The sequence below is a fragment of the Diceros bicornis genome, chromosome 8 (genome assembly GCF_020826845.1).
Source record: "Diceros bicornis minor isolate mBicDic1 chromosome 8, mDicBic1.mat.cur, whole genome shotgun sequence".
In the NCBI taxonomy this organism is placed as follows: domain Eukaryota; kingdom Metazoa; phylum Chordata; class Mammalia; order Perissodactyla; family Rhinocerotidae; genus Diceros; species Diceros bicornis.
In genome coordinates this window covers 56,974,776-56,990,703 of record NC_080747.1, presented here as the reverse complement: position 1 = coordinate 56,990,703, position 15,928 = coordinate 56,974,776, and the positions used below count along the sequence as shown (strand labels likewise).

At 36.2% G+C, this 15,928-nt stretch overlaps 1 long non-coding RNA gene across 1 annotated transcript in view; it reads left to right on the top strand.

Annotated features, from left to right (window-relative positions):
- Positions 1–15,716, top strand: part of LOC131409674 (uncharacterized) — a 44,925-nt gene extending 29,209 nt beyond the window's left edge. The window contains exon 4 of the long non-coding RNA XR_009220980.1: positions 15,603–15,716. This is a non-coding gene — a long non-coding RNA (uncharacterized LOC131409674). The remainder of the gene's footprint in view (positions 1–15,602) is intronic.
- The last annotated feature ends 212 nt before the right edge of the window (positions 15,717–15,928 follow it).

Genomic DNA, 15,928 nt, shown 5'->3' with positions numbered 1-15,928 from the left:
TGGTAATTTTTCACAACGGCAATGAGAAAATGAATACATGTATTATCACTGAGTGGTAGTTTTTAATTTATTAGCTGATTTATCTTTAATAGTCATAAATGCTATATGCATATACACTAGAAGGAAAATTTTCTCAGCATTTTAATGATCCACTTTTTTGTCTTCCATAATGTACAACTAAATAAAATATATAAGCTTTTTTCATTAACAGTCATGGATAGCTAAGAAATTTTGCCTAAACTTAAAATTTTCTTTCTTTGAGGATATTCAGTGGTTTTATTAAGAAGTAAAGTGTGCTAGGTTCCAGTGTCTTTTTAAACTTGAAGGTTTTAAGCTTTCATTTTCAGGAATTTTATTATGAATAATGCATTAGAGTCTGCCATTTTCGTTGGTTTTGTACACATTACTTTCTTCCTTTGGAGAGCCTCAAATTTTAGTTGAAGTTTGTTGATTAGAATCAAAATTTTTGTCAAAGTTATTGCCACTTATACTTTTAGATCTAGCAATGAAGCTTGAACCAAGCCTCTATATCTTTCACTTCTTCATTATTTTCTTTTAGTAATAAAATGAGCTATTTTAAGGGCAATTTATAAAGGTTCAAATAAAATATTAGAGTTGTCACAAACTTTAAAAATGTTTATCTATATATTCTCCTTTACAAAAAATATAGTAAAATTTCTGGACACTTTTGTCCACAATAGATAGAATTCTCCCTAATTTTGCTTTCTAACTAATCATAAGTTATGTTAATAAAAAGATATTACATAATGTTAACCTTCTCTTTACAATTATAAAACAGATAATCATATACCAGAAAATCAACACTAATAAGCCATAGGCCAAATAACCCATTTCTGATCAATGCGTGTATCGATCACTTCCCTTTCTCTGTCTCTCACAATGCTGAAGGCAATTGGATGTAGTGTTCATTGTAGTGCACACAGTTCTTAGTGAGGATAATGTGATTAATTCTTTGTTCTATTCTGTTCTGTTCTGTTCCATTCCATTCCATTTCAGATGTTAACCTAGAATTCCAATTCATATAAATGAAGTGTATGCTGATAACGGTGAAGTCTTCAGCCTCAAGATAACATATCTTGGCCATTCTAAAACAGGGAAATATTCCCAGGGAAAGAACTAGTTGCTATTCTTCTTTGAAAAAGGTACAGAGCTACTCTAAGATGAGACTGGAAGGAACAGAGTTAAACGAAAGGGATGAGGGTCTTTAATTATCTTTCTCAGAAGCTTAGGGCAAACAGAATGTGGATTGGAAACACATATTAAGTAAGATTAAGTAAAGATTAAGTTAATCTAAATAAATTAACCACTTTGTTTGAAGGATTAAAAAACTGATGTTCAGAGATATTGAGTACCTTACCAAGGTCACTGGCTAACTAGTGGCAGAGTTGATAAGTCATCTGTCTCAGAACCAGGGAGAGACAAGGAACTTCCAAATACACACAATGAAAATAGATTGCCATGCGAAGTCTTTATTAGTTGAGAAAAAATCTGAATAGAGTCATCAGAGTTCTTAGTAGTAGTGACAGGAAATAAAAATACCTCCACATCCCAAATTAACATCATCTCTATATACCACGTAGATAGTTTTTATTCTTCTCCTGATTAGAGTCAGGGTTTATTTTCAGAGGCAATTTTGCAAACTTGACATCAGGGCAGTAGTTTGGTATGATTTGCTTTAAAACACATTCAAATATATGGCTAAAAGTTTTAGAAAATATTCCGCGGTTGAATACATTTCACATTAAATTAATGTAAATTAATTGAATTAGTGGTAAATTGAATTAATAGTAAAATATTATGAGCATCATGGAACATACAAAAAAAAAAGTCTTCTTGTGGTTCACAGAGGCTAGAATCAAGCACATCAGATCTAAATTAACTTAGATATAATACAATAAATGTCGACCATGAAGCCTAAACAATTACATGCTCTCAAAAATGTAGTGCCAGAGTCCTGGTTTCTGCTTGGCTGCCAGATTCCATTTTCATTCACTTCAGATCTTCACTTCAAATCAACTTTCCCCTTTCTTGGCTCACATTTTGTGGAATGGAATTTCATTTAAAGTTTTAAGATGATTGTTTAACAATCAAGGGTTTTTGTCACTGATCAATAGTACAATGATAGATCTATCTATAGATACTTAGATGTTTTTGTTCATTTGGAGAGACCCAATTTTATCCCTTTATATTTGTGGGGTTAGGTAATTTGGGTAGGTTTTTGATTGGTGGTACAATGTAGTGACCTTATAGTTTCCAACATTTAGGGAGAGGTAAATGGTTGTTGATCCATATAGTTTTCTCTCTTTATCAAATGGCTTTCTCTCCCCTCAGTGGGCTATCTCTGTAGGTTCCACAAAGTGATCTTAAATTATCGTCATGCAACTGATTTATGGGATAGAGGTGTTTTTTCTTGATAATAGATCATTATCTATTGTTAGATAGATAATGAATGAATTATCTATCTAACAGGTGAATAGTTAGATTCAAAGATTAGTGATAGCACTTTAAATTTGAGGAATATTATAATTTTCACTTTGAGATTGGTGGTAAAGGAAAAGGTGGTAGTTCTGCATTCATAAATCATATCTAATGACAGAACACTTCACAGTGTATGATGTACTATTGCTGCTGTATAATATGCAGAAATAGCTCCCATAGCTTACTAATAACTAACCAGAATTGAGGAAGTGTATTTTGTGGGGAAGATGAAGTTGGTTGTTCAACAGCAGTCGTTTGAGTAGTGGCTGGAGTAGGAGTTTGGGTTGTGGGTGCAGCTGTAGTTTGGGAAGTTTCAGGTGCAAGAGTGGTTGGGGAAGGATTAAGTGTAGTATTTGGGGCAGCTGTGGTCTCCAGTGAAGCTGGGGAAGGTTGTGGTGCTGGTGTAGCTGAGGAAGATGTAGTTGGGGCAGCTGGGGTCTCTGACAGAGCTGGAGAAGATTGTGGTGCTGGTGTAGCTGGGGGAACTGCAGCTGGAGTATCTGTGGTCTCCACCGAAACTGAGCGAGTTTGTGGTGCTGTTGTAGCCGGGGAAGATGTAGTTGGGGCAGCTGTGGTCTCTGGTGGAGCTGGAGAAGATTGTGGTGCTGGTGTAGCTGCAGAAGAGCCTGTGGTGACGTTATTCTCTCTTGCAGATGTCGTGGTAGCATTCTGAACAAAAGGTATCACACCTGGAGAGAGAACATTTTTGGTGGAAGTAGATGTGGGACTCACAGATGGGATTTGGGTGGTAGCCTCTGAGGTATTATTGTTGACCACGGTGTTATTTTTAATTGGATACTTAGGTGGCCTCAAATATTCTGGCAATGTGTAGTATTTCCTTATTGAATTTGAAGGCTTTCGGGGCTGATTAAAAAGGAAATGCTTTGGAATTAATAGTTTCCTATCAGGTCGAAATTGAGGATGAAATGGTGAGCGGTGGTCTAATATATATTGACGGACACTATTCTTCTTGTGATATATTTTCCATTGCTGTTTTTGACCTTCACTGAGCTGTAGAAAAGAAAGAAAATGCAAGAACTGAAAATATCCTTTGATTTATCAACTAGAGCATTATTGCTGAATGTGGGATGAGCAGTATTTGTGGAGTTTTGGGATTGGAAACCGGGTTGGAGTGGGTTGAGTGATTTAAGGGTTGAAATCCTTCTAATTTCACCAAATCTGAATAACAACTTGCTGTTAGAGAGTTTCATTTTGCCAAGTGTTTATTTCCCAGCTAGCCAGAATAGATGTATTCCTGTGGGCTCAAGCCTGGAGAATTAGCTAGATCTGCCCTTTTGTGCTTGCAGTTTCTCTGGTAGAACATGGTCAAGTTACTGCCAGAGGCCTGAGCAAAAAGGCTCCCTGCTTGCGGCACTCTGTCCGAGAAACTTCAGTCAAAGACATTCAGCTGAGATCCAGGGGGTGCTTTCGGAATTAGACCCCTCATATCCATCATCTCAAAAAACAAAAAACAAACAACAAAAACCCAAACAGCCAACTTAACCAATACATCACCTCAGTTTCATATCCTCCATATTGCAGAAAACTTAGTTTTTAGCCTTTTTAAATTGGAGAAAGAACTTTGGCCATTACCTTTTAACTTTATCATTATAAATATTAGAATTACAGAAACTCAGGGGGTCCATGAATCCTATGATTCTGTAGAAAATTTTGCATGTTTATGCATTTTGTGGAGATAGAGGACCTGTAGCTTTCATGATTTCTCAAAGGTGTTCGCATCTGAAAAGAACACTGGTCTAGTCCAGCTGTACATATGATGCTTGATCTTTTTCCATTACACCTCCTGTGGCTTTCCAGTCTATCCTTGACCACCTCTTCTGATGGAGAACTCACCATATCTCCCAAGGTGGCCTAGTAGAGAGTTCTTGACACTGAATGGAGTTTGTTTCTCGAGATTTCCATTCTTAACTGATTAGAGATTTATTTATTCATATCTCCATTCTTGGTCTTAATTCTACGCATTGGCAGCAAGTAGTAGATCCTGGAGCCCTTCAAAATTTGAATATACCTACCGTGCCGTCTGGGTCTTATATTCTACGAGATTAGCATTCTTAGTTCCTTTAGCCGTTGCTGGCTTGATTGGAGTTAGAGTACCATCACTGTTTCATTTTCTTATCCCTAAACATACTGTAATTTGTCTATATTCTTCTTTCTTTTTTTGTATTCCATCTCGTACTAGAATTTTTAAATTGTAAATTATATTAATTTAAATTGGAGAAAAGAAATATTGACGTAAGGATAAGAGGGCACATTCCAAAGTTCCAAGCAAGAATAGGTTACGTTTTTCCTCCTGATAATTCCACATAAAGCCTTTTTAGACCACCAAGTAAAGTGGCAACTTCTGAGTGACTAGCAGAGTTGTTCAGCTAAGATAACTTCCTCAGAGATAAATATACTCAGCCTCAAAAATAACTTCGAAAAGCATTAATTGTTTAAAAAACTTAAATTATCCAGGACATTTCAATTCTTAACTGAGAACATCCATAAGTTAAAATAATGGCCTTTGATCCACATAACTTTGATGTTTTTGCATAGATCTCTCTTAAAAAGGCATAGAAATTCAGAGTCTGTAACTCAACCCAGGATGCTCCCCTGACCATGGACCCTCTCAGGAGATCCTCTCCAGTAGAAGGCAGTGGTTTACTTTTTTTTTTTTTTTTAAGATTTTATTTATTTATGTTCCCCCCAAAGCCCCAGCAGATAGTTGTATGTCACAGCTGCACATCCTTCCAGTTGCTGCATGTGGGACTCGGCCTCAGCATGGCCGGAGAAGCGGTGCCTCGGTGCGCGCCTGGGATCCGAACCCGGGCCACCAGCAGCAGAGCGCACGCACTTAACCGCCAAGCCACGGGGCTGGCCCATGGTTTTCTAATATGAAATAAGCAGGTCAGGTTCAAGTAAATCTTTCCCCGGAGATTCCATATGCAAAATCCAGATAATCATGAAACCGTTCTGATTGAAGCAGGATCGGGCGCCTCACATTCCAGCAGCACAATCTCCCCCTTTCCAAATGTTCTTTGAGGGTGATGTGAAGAACTCCCAGATCTTAGAGGAACATGTTTGAAACACACTGCAGCAGACCATCACTGGAGGTTTGGGTCTGTCCTGCATCTGCCATTAAATAACAGAGTGACTTTGAATCATTGGATCTCAGTTTACTCATTTATGAAATGATTTGGATTAAATTAAATTCCAGATCTGAAGTATAATGCTATGATTTCTATGCTTTGAAACAGTTATGCTGTTCATTCTCTTAATCAGATGATCAGCTTCATGAGGGCAAGGATTTCGTTTGGTTAATCTCTGTATGCCCTGTACCTGGAACCATGCCTACAGGGTGCAAAACAGGCACCCATTAGATATCTATTGAATGAAAAAATGCATGGAATTGATAATAAAGAAACTAATTTCTCATCGAATAAAGTCTTAACATTTAAAAGTGTTTATTAGGATGTGAAAAAGTTTCACCTATTTTAATTAAGGTGACCAAAATAATACCTATCACGTTTTGTTATGAAGGCAAATTAATTAAAATCCTATTGATTTTAATGTTAGCTTAGCATAGAACATGTGTCAATTGACCAGTTTGATTAGTTTACTTAAAATATATTGATTAATTATTATGATTGGCAGTTACAGATGGCTTTAACAGAACTTCTTGGTTGGAATTGGGCTTAGGGAAGCTTGAGGGGAGGAGGAGTTGAAAATGCCTCTAAGGGTTTGAGCTTAGATGACTGAAGTATGGAGGTGCTTATAATAAATATAGACAAGCCAGGAAGAGTGTATTAAAGATATCCTCATTTGCCTGTTCATATTTGTTATTTATTTTTGTAAAAAGGATCCTTATGTAGTACTTACTTCGTGTTAGGCCCTATTCTAACTGGTTTACAAATATAAATTTACTTAATTCCTTAGCAACATCCTGAGGTGGGTACTATTATTATCCTTGTTATGCAGCTGAGGAAACTGAGTCCCAGAGAGGTGAAGTAACTTTTAGGAGAATGTGTCTCCATATGCAAACTTTTGCATATGGAGAGTGGGCTGGAATCAGTGAGGGGGGAGGGGAGAGTGGGCTGGAGTCAGGGAGGGGAAGTATAGAGAGGCACATGATACTTGGAGCAAGAAAGGAGGGTAGGAGGAAGCAGAAGATTCCTAAAATAACCAGAGGAATGCCAGATTTGAGGAGTTGGAAGAGGAGGAAAAAATAGGCTGTGAAAGAAATAGAGAAATAGAAAGGAGGTGGACTAGAAGAGTGTAAAGTCAAATGGCACTTACTTGGAATTAGGAAGCACAGTAAATGTCTTCATGTTTTATTACTAGTCTATTTTTATGACCATTTGAAAACCTGTAATCCTTTTCCAAAGAAGAAGGAAGCAGTATATTTAAGTAATGTTATATTTAATAGAACTTCTAATCTGACTCCAGAATACATCCTCTCAATGTTTTTGGGGGGCATCTGGAAGAGAAGGGCCAGACTATCTGCTCCCTGAAGTCGCTCCACAAAAGCAGAGTAGGTTGTTGCCAGAACCCCAGGGCTGGTCTTCTCTGACTGTGGGTTGGAGCCACTCTCTGGTACCTCCCATATTTTCTAAGGACCGGGTCAAAGTATTCCTATGATACCTCCACATATTCAAGTTCTGTGGAAATTCTTTCTCTCACTAGGAGCATTTTGAGAATTGGGCAGTTTAAGGAGTTTTATTTATTTTGAACATGTGGAAGGGATGATTCTTCAGGTGCTTAGATTTACAGGAAGTGCCATAAAGGGCCTCCTCAAAATAACAACCCAGCTTTAGTCATTCCATAACCACACAATAATTTGTGTTGATTTGAATGTCATTTCTTTTAATCTAGAGGTGTTGGTGACCAGGGATTCCTTGTTAAAATTTAATTTATTAAAAAGCTAGCAGCACCATGCATATTCAGACCTTAAATCCTTACCAACTAGTATGTGAATAGAGATTATAACGATCTTATGGTCCTAACTTTTACATCTATACTATGCATTATAATTTATAAATACAAGTGTTCTCATTTACTCTTCAACAGGCTTGTAAAGCGTATGCTGTTATTGCTATTGTCACGTAAAGAAATTGGGGCCCTGTAGATAGATTGTAATTCAAGATTCATCTGGATGTTCAGATGATGGGCTTCAGCCCATATCTTCTGAGCCCAATTTGAGTGCACTTTCTGCTACAATCACAGAAATCAGCACTAGGGCCCAGGGAAAAGCCCAAGATGATTTTTTGGGGGGATGTTATGTGGGGGAATATGAGAGTATCCAAGAGTAAATTGCATCCACCTTATCATTTCTCATGCCCTCTCTCTATACTCTTTACAGTCCGCATATTCTTAGGCCTCATTCAATACATCCAACCTCGTTCAATAATCTACATTCCACTTCTTTACCTTTTCTTCAAATTTGTCAAAATAAACGTGAACAAATACGTATTGGTATATAGATTGAGAGACAAATATGGTTATTTTTTACACCATGTATCACCTTGAATCATTATTAATTTTAATCTTCCTTTTCCAGTAGACCTTAAATATCTTGAAATAGGGTCCATTTTGTAATCTTCTCTTGGTTTTGGAAACCATACTTTCCTGTCCCCTTTTGTGGTTCCTCCATTTTCTCTATCCATATCCAGACTTCCTACAGGTTCTCTCTAGGTGATCTCCTAAGGTCCCATGGCTTCAAATACGTTCTAAATATAGACTTTACCCCTTAGCTTCTTTCTGAACTCCAGATAACGTATACCAAGTTGGCTGGTAACATCTCCTTGTAGAAATCTAATAGCCGTTTCGAATTTAACACGTCTAAAACAGAACACTTTTGTTCATTTTTTTTGTTTAACCACACACCCAATCCAGCAGAAGTTATGGTAGACAATCACCAAAGTATATCTTAAATCCACCTTCATCTTTTGTTTTAATTGCTGATATTTAGTACAAATCATCTTCGTTTTTCCTCTGGACCACTGCTATAGCTTGTCGACTGGTCTCTTTACCTCAACTTTTGTTCCCTGCAATCTGTTTTCTCTCCGGAACCCAGCGTTATATCACTCCCCTGGGTGCACTATATCGTCCTGAGGCTTCCTGACACACTGAGAATGGATTCAAATGGGTGGAAATGGAAACAAATCATTTCCTGTGCTTTAATTATCTGTTTTATGTTTCACAGAAAACAAAAGATGTCAAGCTTCTTGAAAATAGGAATTGCGTATTGTGCTTTTTGAGTCTAAATTAGGTATACACACTAAATGTTGGTTATTGATACATAAGAATAAAAGTTGTTTGGGTGGATACTTACTGAGAAGCTAGCACTCAGTGCACAGATGCATACCAGCAGTGGCAGACTTTTCATCTTTTTCTGTTGGCTCCTGGGAAAAGTAGAAAAAGGGCTCACTATTCATTATGATACTGTGGGAAAGGGATGCATTTTAGTAAATGACTTATTTTTGTTAGAAAATACAGTTTAAAAGAGAGCAATGATTTCTGAAAATTATGTGTATATTTTCACTCCATGGTGGTGAGGCAAAATTACTTCAAGCTAAAACACATTCTTTCAGAGAGAAAGCAATGGAGGAGAGTCAAGAATTATTCTTGTTGTAACCAGCTTGTAGCGTGAGTATTTTCCATTGATACTAAAGATGGCTTAGGAAGGGTAGGATCTTAGGAAGTTTGGCAATAAAGAAGGAAATAATTTTCTTCTTATTTCTACTGTAATTCTAGAAGCCTTCCTGTTTAGTGAACCATCATACAAACTACCTGATATTACCGAACGTGGTTTTGAACAAGTTCCATGATGTTCTTTTAGGCAAGGAAGATGTTCCTTGTCTCTGTATTATGACGCTGTTACTTAGGACAAAGAACCATATCAAATGGACTCTTCTCCAAACTTCATTCTACTGAACATTTTGCCATTTGATGTCCTTCTTCTAAATCCTTAAAGGACAGGAATTATATTTTATTCATTTTATATCATCCTGCTTAGCACATAGTACAGATTTAATCTTTTTTTTTTGAGTAACTACTTCCAAAAGATAATTGTGCTTTTGGCTACGGGTTGTAGGAGGGGAGAGTAAGGGAAGGACGTGGCCTTTTATTTTTCTTCTTTTGATTATGTATACAATACGTAGAAGTCAGCTTGATTTCAGAAAACAAAATCAAAAGGTTAAATCATTATGTAGCCAGAGTGCATATTAGGGTAAGTAAATTAGCATGCACACCTCAATGTGGTGTGCCCTCAGATCAAGTACACTTCACAAGATGGCCCTATGGTTTATCGAACTGGTGTACTTAGTGCCAGTCATACTTGGTTTAAATCCCATCTCTACTGCTTACTGTGTGACTTTGAGTGAGTTGCCATCTTACATCTTAAGATTGTCCTGAGGATTGATTGGAATAACATATACTACAAATTGTACTGAGGACGATGTCTGGTCCATGATAAAGACTCAGTGGTGGTTATTATTATAGCACTAGTATGCCAAGAAGAAAACCACCTGGCACAATTGGGAAAGGAATTCTTCTTATTATTTTATCAGGTTCCTAATATCCTGTCAGATTTCCTTCTCTTTATTTTCAAGATTAAAATACATTCCCCATTGAACAAATTTTCTTCTAATAATATATGTTGGGTCTGTTATCACACAGTTTAGCAGTTCACAAGAAGAGGGTAGACTAACTGTATTAGAACCACTACCTCTGTTACTTAACATTTATATATAACTTGAAAGCTGTGTAGTTAACATTAGAATATATTAGTCCCCAATATGTCTAAAATATCCATATACCTGGCCTGGTGTGACTCTTTCTTCTTAGGATGTTTGATCCAATTGATTGATTGTCTTCAGCTGATCCTTGTAGGATGGTAACTGGAAGCAAAGGAGGAGAAAGCACAAGAGAATTTTCAGGTTTTATAGCTCTCCAGTTGAGTTTTTTTGAAATTTATTGGATTTAGGATAAGGTTACTTCCGTCAAGAAATTTGGTTTCAAAGACAAAGAAAGGATAGTTGTAATTCACTGAGGTTGACAGTAGTCCTTTGTGCATCAGTTTCTTCCTGATGAACGTGGTGACAATAAGATGTTCTCAGTGAATAATTTACTTGATTGATAAGAAGCATGATAGTGATTGATAACACTTAAGGAGACTCAAACAAGCATGGCCCAGGTCTTCCGACCAGGAACAGATCTCCCACCCTTTCCTGTTAGCCTCTCAGAGTAAGCAGAGGGATTGCCTTCTGAGAGTTCGAGTGATGGAACACCATTTTTCCTCTGTCAAAAAATATGATTTACCGAAGGGCAGAGGATTAAAAAAAAATAATGATTCTAGATACTGGTCAAGGACAATCGTTTCAGAGCTGAAAGATAAACATTGAAGTTTTTGATATGAGCAATTTTCAAAATTTTGACTGTTTATTTTGAAAAAAATTCAAACATACGGAAAAGTGAAGAGAGGAGCATAATGCACAACCGTACATCCATATCCTAGATTTCACAGTTGTTAATATTTTGCTATAGATGCTTAATCGATTGTTTTGCTCAAATATTTTAAGGTAAATTATAGAAATCATGATAGCTAATCTATAAATATTTCAGTATTTATCTCTAAAAAACCTTCCTTCTATAACACAACACCAGCAACATCTAACAACATTAATAATGCAACATATAATCTAAAACTCAGTCCCTATTCAAATTTCTAGAATTTTGTCAAAAGTGTTTTTTTTAAAGATTTTTTAAAAGTCTTTTTTGGGGAAGATTTGCCCTGCACTAACATCTGTTGCCAATCTTCCTCTTTTTCTTTTTTCTCCCCAAAGCCCCAGTACATAGTTATATATCATAGTCATAGAGTGGTAGCTCTTCTATATGGGATGCCATGTCAGCATAGCTTGATCAATGGTGAGTAGGTCCATGCCCAGGATCCGAACCAATGAAACCTGGGCTGCTGAAGCGGAACACGTGAACTTAACTGCTATGCCACTGGGCCGGCCCTGTCAAAAGTATTTTTAGTTGTCTTGTTCTAACCAAGACTCAAATAAAGACCGTGTATTAAATTTACTTGTTATGTCTCTAGTTTCTTTTATTCTGGCACATTCTCCTCTCTCTTCTCCCATAATATTGTTCTCTTGAATGACTAGAGCAGTTGTCTTATAAATATTTATTTTCAGAAAGAAACTTAAGAACAATTTTTATGAAGGTTTTCAAAGTTAGATATTTCTACTATATAAAATTATCAAACTGGAATACAATTTTGAAGCTGTGATTCCACTTCTAGTCAATTTGTTCTTTTTCACATATGGTCTCTGAGGGCAGGTTCAGAAATTGTATTGTTTGAGTCTGATTCCTTGCTTCTCCACTTAGTAACAGTTGGCAATATTTGGCAAGTTATCTAATTTCTCTAAGCCTCACTTTTCCTATCTGCAAAATAGGGGTGACATCTACCTTACAAAGTTGTTGTGAGAATAACATTAGATAATTTAAAGAGTCTGATATGGAGCTTTTCAATTGTAAGCCCTCAGCTATTGAATTGCCATCAGTGGGAAGTAGGAGTAGTTTTTGGCATAGCACTGAGTTAGTGGATATGGGTTGTAATATCAATTTCTTTCCCTCTTTTTTGCTAGCAGCCAGTGATATGTATTTACAATGTGCTTGTTGTGGTCAAAATTGACTGTGAGAGTAGAATTTTTATTGATGTGAAACAAGTTTTTCTGAGTTCATAGTTTCATTAGAACAATTCTCAAACACCTTAATTTGTTGCTCAGTTTGTAATGATCTGAAAAAATTAATAGGATTTCCAGAAATGTCTACTTTATTTCCAATCTTGATTCACACCTGAAGATAACAGATCAGTTTTCTTTCAATGTTGGAAAAGCATAAGAGTAACTGACCATGTCATAACCTAATCCAGTGCCTTTCAGGTTTTATTTTTTCGATAAATAATGAGTATCATTTATTCTTTCAATGTTCTTGCAGTGTTGGAGCCACTTGGCATTTTAGCACCTCACAATCATACCGGAGCATATGTCAATTGTACAAATTTTGGAAATAGCATGTGGAAATTACTAATGTATAGACTATAAATCACCCTCATGCCGTATTTTAAATTAGCACTGGGTGTGGTGACATGGGGCTCAACATGATAGCTTCACAGTATACTGCTCCTTGAGTTCTGCTCTTCTGGAACAGAAAAACTACAGCTGACTTTCTGCTCCTCATTACACTCTCACCTCCACACCAAAATGCTTCATAGTTGGAAAAAAAGAAGCTTCTTATCTGATTCAATCAGGACCAGATGTTCGTTAATTCAAAAGTCCATTAAGGTAGAATTCATAGTCGAAGGCTTTTACCAAGCTGCTTTCTACCCTGACCCCTAGCCCCATGGATTTTTCAGATTATTTTATGTTTTCTAATCCTCTGTAAAACACATTTAGAATATGGAGGACATCAATTGTTTCAGTCAGTGGATTAAGACAGCTTTTACTGTATCAATATTATTTTAGGATTTGTTTTTGTAGTTTGAAATGTATCTTCTAGTTTTATTAAAGTCAAGAATTGATTTCCTTTAGAGTTTTGAGAGGGTCTTTGCAAGATGAGAGAGTCTATGGAATCCAGTTGCAGGTTTAGAGAAGTAATCTGAAATTAAGAGAAAGAGAATTTGGCAATGCACAAGAGAAGATTGGCCTGGAAAAGTAGTAGAGAGCTTTGGCTGGAAAAGTGTCTCAGCTTTGGCTAGTCTTAGCAGAGACTGTATAATCTAATTTATGTCTAGATACACAAGAAAAAAGGAAAGAGAATTATGTGCATCTTCTTTAGTTTTTGATTTCCTGCTGACATCTTTTATCTGTATTATCAGTCCTAATATCTTAAATGTGCCTAAATCCTTTTCATTTTCAAAGTACTTCCATATACTTCATAATTATCAATGATCTAGAACAATTATTGGAAGCAAGTATAGTGTTCTGGGAATCTGTGGGGGCGCTCACTTTGCTTAACATAACAAAGCCAGTAGAGGAACAATGGATAATGGTGACATTGAAATCTTAATACTACTTTCTCTAAGTATGTTTATTAGAGGAAGGTTAGATAAATAGTTTGTACTTTCCAGTAGAATGCCTCATTTAGTATTTTCCATTTCTCCCACTTTAGTTAGCTTGTCAGTCTTTGTCATGACTATACCTTTTGTATCAGCTATATACCTCTGGCTTCAATTTTCTAAAACTCATTCTTTTTAGCCTGGAGATCTTTTTTTTTTCCTTCTTTTTTTGATTTTAAGAGGTCATTTTGATTATTTCCTTCTGGCTTGGGTTCAACAAAACGTAAGCTAAATCATTCCATTGAGTAAGGCTCTTCCTCATTGAGAGAAATTGCAATTATTTTTTTAATTGTTGTATCTGCCTCTGAAGTTTTAGGTCTGCTTTAAAGATGGCATTTTGTGTTGGAAGAAGGGACAAAAACACAGGATAAGAAGGTCTTGGACCTAAAGGGCAGGGAAAGAAACAAATAATTCTACAGGGGATAGCAGGATCAGTGGATGTTCACAGCAAGAATGGGGGAGGTAATTCTCAGCATCTGTCCATGGTTAGGCCTCCTCTTAAAAGAATTGCTCAGGTTGAGTTGTGAACTGGATTAACAGCATTTGTATTCATTACCTTACCATTTTAATGCAGATATGTAATAAACAGAATAGTAGTTGAGGAGGAAATGACATTTCTGGCATATTCTTGAATCCTGTGAATTTTTGTAAAGGGTAGAATCTCACTTTCTGAGCACAAGAAGGTCAATTGATGTCTGTGATAAAAATGGTTTTTAAATATAATATAGTCTTCTAAAAAAACTTGCTTGAAAACTTTTTTCTTTAAATGTCAATTATTTTTTCCAGGAATATTTATCTGTAAGAGAAAAAACTTAAAAGAAATGTTATGGAATATATTAAGATGTCTGTAATTTCAATTTCTATGTAGTAAAGTATTAAAAACAATCTGATTCTTTGTCTAAGCAATTGCTGAGAAAAAGATTGTGTTTAAATTCCACCTGATCTGAGAGACAGATTAGATAGGTAAACATTACAAAGGAAGGAGAGACTCTCAGAATTACTTCCAATTAAAACAAAACAAAATGGAGACATTTAATTAAAGAGATAGTCACTGGGCAAGTTGCATAGGAATACTGGAAGTCCATAGTTTTTCTTTTGTTTTGTGCCAAATATAGGAAAGGAAGCAAGAGAAGAGCTCTGAATGTGGAGAAATCTTTTCTCTGCTTAGCTGAGCGCAAACAAAAAAGAAAGGAAAGATACTGGCAAAGGCAAAGTCAACCTGCGATGATTTTGAGGCTGTTTCCCTGCAGTCATAGAAAGATGGACCCTAACATGTCTTAGGAAGGAATCTGTACTCTAAGTAAAGAGAATGGATAATAAAGAAGGGTCTAATTGAGTCTATGAAAAAATTATGGAATGAAATACGTATTATAATTTAGATTTTCTGAAGATGGTCACCAATTTACTACTAGAGCAGGGTTTGGTAAACCACGGCATGTGGGCCTAATTTGGCCTGTGGCCTGGTTTTGTACCCAAATTAAGAATGGTTTTTACATTTTTAAACGACTGGAAAAACAAACAAAGAGCAACAAAAAATTCCCACAAAGTCTAAAATATTTACTACCTGACCCTTTACATAAAGTTTTCTTATCCCTGTTTCAGCTAGAGGAACTTTTTAAAGAAAATCTATTTAACCATTTAATGTTTGGGTTTGCCTATTTTTAAAAGTCCTTTAAAGAAATAAAACAAGAATATTTTCTGGAAAAAGTTAGTGTATTTCACAGTGATTGGTGTAGAATTGGGCTATATATTCAATTGTCTGAGCTCTGCCCTCTGACTTACTAACTGTATGACTTGACATAAGTTATTCAACTCTTCTGAGATTTAGTTTCCTCGTTAGCAATATATGTATATGATTATGGGATCTACCTCATGGGGTTATTGTGAAGATTAAATGGGATAATGAATGATACATACTTAGCAGTATCTGACACAAGGTAAATGCCCAGTAAATGTTATCTATTATTATCTGTGAAATTGTTAGATGCAACCATTCCAGAATTATGGCAGCAAGGAAGCTGATTTACCGTGTAACACAGGTAGAGTTTTTTGTGACATCCATGTCTCTGCCCAGTGGGGAAATTCATATTCAGTTTGGAACACATTCAAGAATTTGTTTTCCCACTCAAGGTTGTGGAATTTATCTCACAATTTTGTCACAGGTGTGAAGAAAATGCTTGCAGCTGGCTAGAGATCTTGGCACAGAGCTCAAAGTAGAGATACATATGCAGAACCACAGCACCAAAAGAAAAAAGCTGTTTTCAGGTTGAATAAAGCAAAATTACTGATATTTTATAGAGCTTGCCAAAG